The following is a 6,672-nucleotide window of genomic DNA, read 5'->3' on the forward strand; positions in this document are numbered from 1 at the left end:
TGTCTAGCTAAAGGATTGTAAATGCACCAATCAGCACTCTGTAAAAATGCACCAATCAGCACTCTGTGTCTAGCTAAAGGATTGTAAATGCACCAGCACCCTGTAAAAACACACCAATCAGTACTCTGTAAAATGGACCAATCAGCAGGACATGGGCGGGGACAAACAAGGGAATAAATGCTGGCCACCCCCCCAGCCAGCAGCAGCAACCTGCTTGGGTCCCCTTTCACGCTGTGGAAGCTTTGTTCTTTTGCTCTATCACAATAAATCTTGCTGCTGCTCACTCTTTGGCTCCATGCCACCTTTAAGAGCTGTAACACCGTGAAGGTCTGCGGCTTCATTCTTGAAGTCAGCAAGACTAAGAACCCACTGTAAGGAACCAACTCCGAACACAGAAGTTTCTGAGAATTCTATCCCCAAAGCTGAGAATCGGGTAGAGCAGGACCTGGTCGTTGCCCTGGAGATCTTTGTGGATCCATCGCCGAATGGCTTGTTAATTGGCACCTGTAGGAGTTACAATGCAGAGCCCAAGAACAAGTCATGAAGACATTCCTGAAGACACTTTCATCATTACTACCTCCAATACAGAACAATCAAATCTAAAGGAAGTTCTGTGGACTCACAGGTGCAGTTGTCCATGTGTCTGAAAGTATCCACTGTCATTTGAATTCTGATCCGACTCTCCTCCTGGGATGGCAAGAGTTGATGATTCTGTCCAAAGTAGTGACACTATGGTTGTGACAAGCCTTACAGAGGAGCTGAAAAAACTTGCAAAATAAGGATGGTGCTGGGGGCAATCACACGCTGACAGGCAGAAGAGAAGTGAGCAAATGCGCTAGATGGTTTTTTTCTTGTCCCAGATAGCCCTAATGAGCGTTATCTTTCAAGCTCAAGCTTTTGCTCCCATAGTAAACACTTCACACTAGAATTGAACACTCAAATGGCAGGTTTTGCTTTTATGAACAACCAGATGTGAAAGGACAATTAGTTGATCTAATTGAACATTCAAACAGGGACTCTGAAAATAGAGTTTTTTCTTACTCAAGGTCTCGTTTGCCTGGATCTGCAATTTACCCCCTAAGACTGATCAATCCAATATTACAATTCATACAGGTTTGTTCTTTGCAGCACCCATGTCATTTGTTTTATGTCAGCATACCAGAATAGACTTATTTCAAAAACTGTCTTTGCCAAACAAAATGAAGTCTTATTGACAGGAGAAACATTGCTAAAAGATTGTGAAAACCCTGCATCTTGCACTTTGGAATCAAGAAAAAGAGACTGAAATACCGTTTTACAAACTTTCGTTGCTATCAATTTTGATGCCATAACTGTTTCAGTTTTATGTGTAAAAGAGTAGTCAATTTGTTGAGAGGTGGGAAAGTGTTGGCAAGGTGTCTTGAGTTTATTTTGGTCCTTTAAAAAGTAAAGTCTTGAGTTTTTAGAACTGTGAATTATCTTTATCAATTTCCAAATAATTACAATAGGAATTCTCAGATTCTCCTTAATCTGCCACAACGCCTCCTCCACTGCTACCGCCACTCCTTTGCTGCTATCCACTATTATTTTTATGTATTGAAAGCACATTTCATATGTATTCAATCTCAAGGAAAGTTGAATGAAATTTTTCTTTTCTTTTTTTTTTTTTTTTGAGACGGACTTTGGCTCTTGTTGCCCAAGCTGGAGTGGAGTGCAGTGGCATGATCTCACCTCACTGCAACCTCCACCTCCTGGGTTCAAACAATTCTCCTGCCTCAGCGTCCTGAGTAGCTGAGATTACAGGCATGTGCCACACGCCCAGCTAATTTTTGTATTTTTAGTAGGGATGGGGTTTCACTATGTTGGCCAAGCTGGTCTCGAACTCCTAACCTCAGGTGATCTGCCTGCCTCAGCCTCCCAAAGTGCTGGGATTACAGGTGTGAGCCACCTCGCCTGGCCTGAATGAAATTTTTTGAATGAAAATTGTTGTCTTTATTTTTGAGACATAGTCTCACCCCGTCACCCAGGCTAGAGTGCAGTAGCACGATCACAGGGCATGATGGTGTTTGGTAGGGGGATCGCAGTGGGAGGATCCTGGGCTCAAGCGATCCTCCCACCACGAGCCAACACACCCAGCTAATTTTTTTTTTTTTTTTTATAGAGACCGGATTTCACTATGTTGCCCATGCTAGTCTTGAACTCCTGGCCTTACATGATCCTCCGGCCCTGGCCTCTCAAAGTGCTGGGGATTACAGGCATGGTGGGTCATGCCTGGCCTAAAAATTGTTGTCTCTTCAAATGGCCCATTTTCAAAAGCTAGTGTTGAAGAGACATACCTGTGATAAAACACAGAATTTACATATGCCTTGTAAATTAGATTAAGTATTTTTAATCTTACACTTTAGAAAGATTTAGAATTATGCTTTGGTATAATCTTAGACAATAGAACACAGATCCACAACATATCTTTTAGAACATCATTTTCCAAATTATTTTAAGGTTGCGCTAATTTCTTGGTTGTGGAAAGTTGAATTTTTCTGTTGCCTTCATTTTCATCTGTGGTTTGTCCTCTTTTTAAGTGGTCTTGCACATAAAAATCTTAAAGAAATTTATCCTACCAATGTAGACATTATTGCTTTTTCTGTTATTAAACTCTGCTATACATTGTCATAACATCTAAAGACAACTAGAACTATTATTTTTTAAAGTATTAGATGATCTTAGCTTCCTATGATAGTATTTTTTGTATGATCTGTATTTTCCTTTGGTAAATGTTTTATCTTGATCTTGTTAGATTAGTAAACATTATCTTGGTTAAAACTTGATTGTACAATTGGTTCTCATAAGAGATCGTATTATCTTGCAACATTAAAATTTTTATAAAGTTTGAATTGGTTTGAAGAAAATAAAACATTGTTTAAAAAAGAAAAAGAAAGCATTGTTTTGAAGTTGGATTTATATTTTTCTTGAATGTAGTCACTATTAAATATGCTACATTTGACCCCTGCCCTCCCCACTTCGCACAAAAAAAGACTCTGCCAGATTTATGGGAGTCTTATTGCATACCATATATACTGCCATTTAAAAAATAGTTTTTTTAAGGGGGAGCACAGTGCCTCACACCTGTAATCCTAGCACTTTGGGAGGCCAAAGTGGGAGGATCACTTGAGCCTAGGAGTTTGACACTAGCCTGGACAACATGGTGAAACCCCATCTCTACAAAAAAAACACAAAAATTAGCTGGGTGTGGTGACACCTGCCTGTGGGCCCAGCTACTCAGGAGGCTGAGGTGGGAGAATCACCTGAGCCCAGGAAAGTGGAGGTTGCAGTGAGCCAAGATCACACCACTGCATTCCAGCCTGGGCGACCAAGCAAGACCCTGTCTCAAAAAAAAAAAAAAAAGGTTTTTTGTTTATTTTTATTTTACCTAAGTCTCAAGTAATTTGGAACCATTAATCTTTTTATTCTCTGAATCAGTAGTCATTGGAGGTGTTTATCCCCAATAGTTTTCAGTTATTGTGAAATGCAGTGTGTGTATTCATTGCACAATGCTGTAATGTAGTGTTTTTGTATTGCCTTGTCCAGAAGATGTTTCCAGTTACACAGCTTTAAAGGAAAATGTTTCCATCTCACATAAAACATGTAATTCAAGGTGTTTCTTCCTTTGTCTTTTACAGTCTTCCTATCTCTACCCTCATTTAAACACAGAGATAGGGCCGGGGGTGGTGGCTCACGCCTGTAATCCCAGCACTTTGAGAGGCCGAGGCAGGCAGGTCACCTGAGGTCAGGGGTTCGAGATCATCCTGGCCAACATGGTGAAGCCCCCTTTTTACTAAAAATATAAAAATTAGCCAGATGTGGTGGCGGATGCTGGTAATCCCAGCTACTCTAGAGGCTGAGGCAGGAGAATTGCTTGAACCTGGGAGACAGAGGTTGCAGTGAGCCAAGACCACACCACTGTACTCCAGCCTGGGCAACGAGAGTGAAACACTGTCTCAATAAACAAACAAACAAACAAACACAGACGTAAAGATCTTAAGTCAAACTTAAGGGCTTTGTCATTCAAACATATCTGTATTCCCACTTTTTTTTAATTTTCCTTTTTTTTTTTTTTGAGACAGAGTCTCACTCTGTCACCCAGGCTAGAGTGCAGTGGTGCGATCTCAGCTCACTGCAAACTCTGCCTCCTGGGTTCAAGTGATTCACCTGCCTCAGCCTCCGGAGTAGCTGGGATTACAGGCGACCGCCACTGTGCCCGGCTAATTTTTGTATTTTTAGTAGAGATGGGGTTTCACCATGTTGGCCAGGCTGGTCTCAAATTCCTGACCCCGTGATCCACCCGCCTCAGCCTCCCAAAGTGCTGGGATTACAGGCGTGAGCCACCACATCTGGCCTTTGTTTGTTTTTTTTTAGAGACAGGATCTTGCTCTGCCACCCTCCCACCTCAACCTCCTAAGTAGCTGGGACTACATGTGTGTACCACCACACCCAGCTTTTCCTTTGTTTTTTGAGATCAGACTGAGATATTATCAGAAAAGACACAAAGCCATAATTATCATGGTATTATGCTATTTTGACTTAAAGGGGAAAAGGTAATTAATTTTGGAGAAACGTTGGCTGTACCTTGTTAATGAAGACTCATTTTCTGATATATTTTCACCTAATATGATACAGTATGCAATGTGTTGTAATATGTGTTCACTATAAACTATTTGGATTAAGAACTATTACAGACCGGGTGAGGTGGCTCACATCTGTAATCCCAGCACTTTGGGAGGCCAAGATGGGCAGATTGCCTGAGCTGAAGAGCTCAAGACCAGACTGGGCAACATGGCAAAACCCCATCACTACAAAAAAAATTAAAAATACAAAAATCAGCCGGGTGTGGTGGCATGCTCTGGTAGTCCCAGCTACTCAGGAGACTGAGGTGGGAGGATCACTTGAGCCTGGGAGGTCGAGGCTACACTGAGCCGTATTTGTGCCACCACACTCCGGCCTGGGTGACGGAGCAAGAATCTCTAAAAACAAACAAACAAAAAGAACTATTACAGTTGTGAACTTGTTATCAAATTAGTGCAGACATTTAAACTACTTTTTTGGCAAAACTGTTTATATGTAAACAATTTAAAATATATCTAGGGTGGGTTGAAAGTTCCCATGCATCTATATTAGGATGGCAGGTATTGTCAGAGAGCCACTGTATGTTAATAATAAATGTTGAAATGGCTTCTCCATGTTTCAAGAAGCACTTACATGTACTACTTGTGAAATCATTGTGCACAGAGATCTTTGAATTGCCCTGAATCCCATTGTATCATGTGAACATAGCTTGTCCCGAGTTTTCCTCATGACAGTATATAACATCTAGCTGTTTAGTGTCAAGATTATTCAAACTTTCATCTAAATGTTTTTAAAAGTTGTATTTCATGTTGTTTTGGAGAGCAAATGTAAACACTGTTCTCTTTCATAAAGTAAATATTTGATGTGCTTTTGTATAGCCATAATATATTTAAAGAAATATGCCCTGTCATAATACAATTTGAAATTGTTAAGTTCTGATAGCATATTGATGAAAATAAAAGTGTTTGCCAAGAAATTAACTAAATTTACAAACAGAAAGAAATGAGTATTGCAATATTTTCTGATTTTGTATGGCAAAATAGTCATTTGACATAGGTAGCACAACATTATGTGAAAGATTAACTTTATATGATACTAAAACAGTCTGGTTAAAAAATGGAAGGTAAAAGGAGAAATAAAACTTCATCCTGTAGTTTGGTCCAAATACATTTTGATCATAGTTTTGGATGGTAACTCAGATTCTGTCTGGAATTGGTGGGTTCTCGGTCTCACTGACTTCAAGAATGAAGCCACAGACCCTCGCGGTGAGTGTTAACAGTTCTTAAAGATGGTGTGTCTGGAGTTTGTTCCTTCAGACATTCACAGGCGTCTGGAGCTTCTTCCTTCTGGTAGGTTTGTGGTCTCGCTGTCAGGAGTGAAGCTGCAGACTTCTGTGGTGAGTGTTACAGCTCTTAAAGGCAGCGCATCTGGAGTTGTTCAGTCTTCCTGGTGGGTTAGTGGTCTCCCTGGCTTCAGGAGTGAAGCTGCAGACCTTCGCAGTGAGTGTTACAGCTCATAAAGGCAGCCCGGACCCAAAGAGTCAGCAGCAGCAAGATTTATTGCAAAGAGCCAAAGAACAGACCTTCCACAGTGTGAAACGGGACCGAAAGGGTTGCCGCTGGCTTGCTGGGGCAGCCTGCTTTTAGTCCCTTATCTGGCCCCACCCACATCCTGCTGACTGGTCCATTTTACAGAGAGCTGATTGGACCGTTTTGACAGGGTGCTGACTGGTGCGTTTACAATCCCTGAGCTAGACACAGAGTGCTGATTGGTGCATTTACAATCCTCTAGCTAGACAGAGAAGTTCTCCAAGTCCCCACTAGGTTAGCTAGATACAGAGTACCAATTGGTGTATTTACAAACCTTGAGCTAGACACAGGGTGCTGATTGCTGTATTTACAATCCCTTAGCTAGATATGAAAGTTCTCCAAGTCCCCACTATACTCAGGAGCCCAACAGGCTTGGATCCTGCAGCAGGGCTGCAGGCGGAGCTGCCTGCCAGCCCTGCGCCGGGTGCACTGGCACTCCTCAGCCCCTGGGCGGTTGATGGGACCCAGCGCGGCGGAGCAGGGG

At 41.8% G+C, this 6,672-nt stretch overlaps 1 protein-coding gene across 4 annotated transcripts in view; it reads right to left on the bottom strand.

The window, feature by feature from the left end:
- The window catches only part of TAF1 (TAF1 RNA polymerase II, TATA box binding protein (TBP)-associated factor, 250kDa), a 195,871-nt gene that overhangs the window by 1,620 nt on the left and 187,579 nt on the right, over positions 1 to 6,672 (bottom strand). For all 4 annotated transcript variants that reach the window (XR_001001886.1, XR_001001883.1, XR_001001884.1 and 1 more), the window contains one exon: positions 321 to 504. The gene's annotated coding sequence lies outside the window, so the exon portion shown is untranslated. The remainder of the gene's footprint in view (positions 1 to 320; positions 505 to 6,672) is intronic.

The sequence above is a fragment of the Colobus angolensis genome, unplaced genomic scaffold (genome assembly GCF_000951035.1).
Source record: "Colobus angolensis palliatus isolate OR3802 unplaced genomic scaffold, Cang.pa_1.0 Scaffold216, whole genome shotgun sequence".
Classification (NCBI taxonomy): Eukaryota; Metazoa; Chordata; class Mammalia; order Primates; family Cercopithecidae; genus Colobus; species Colobus angolensis.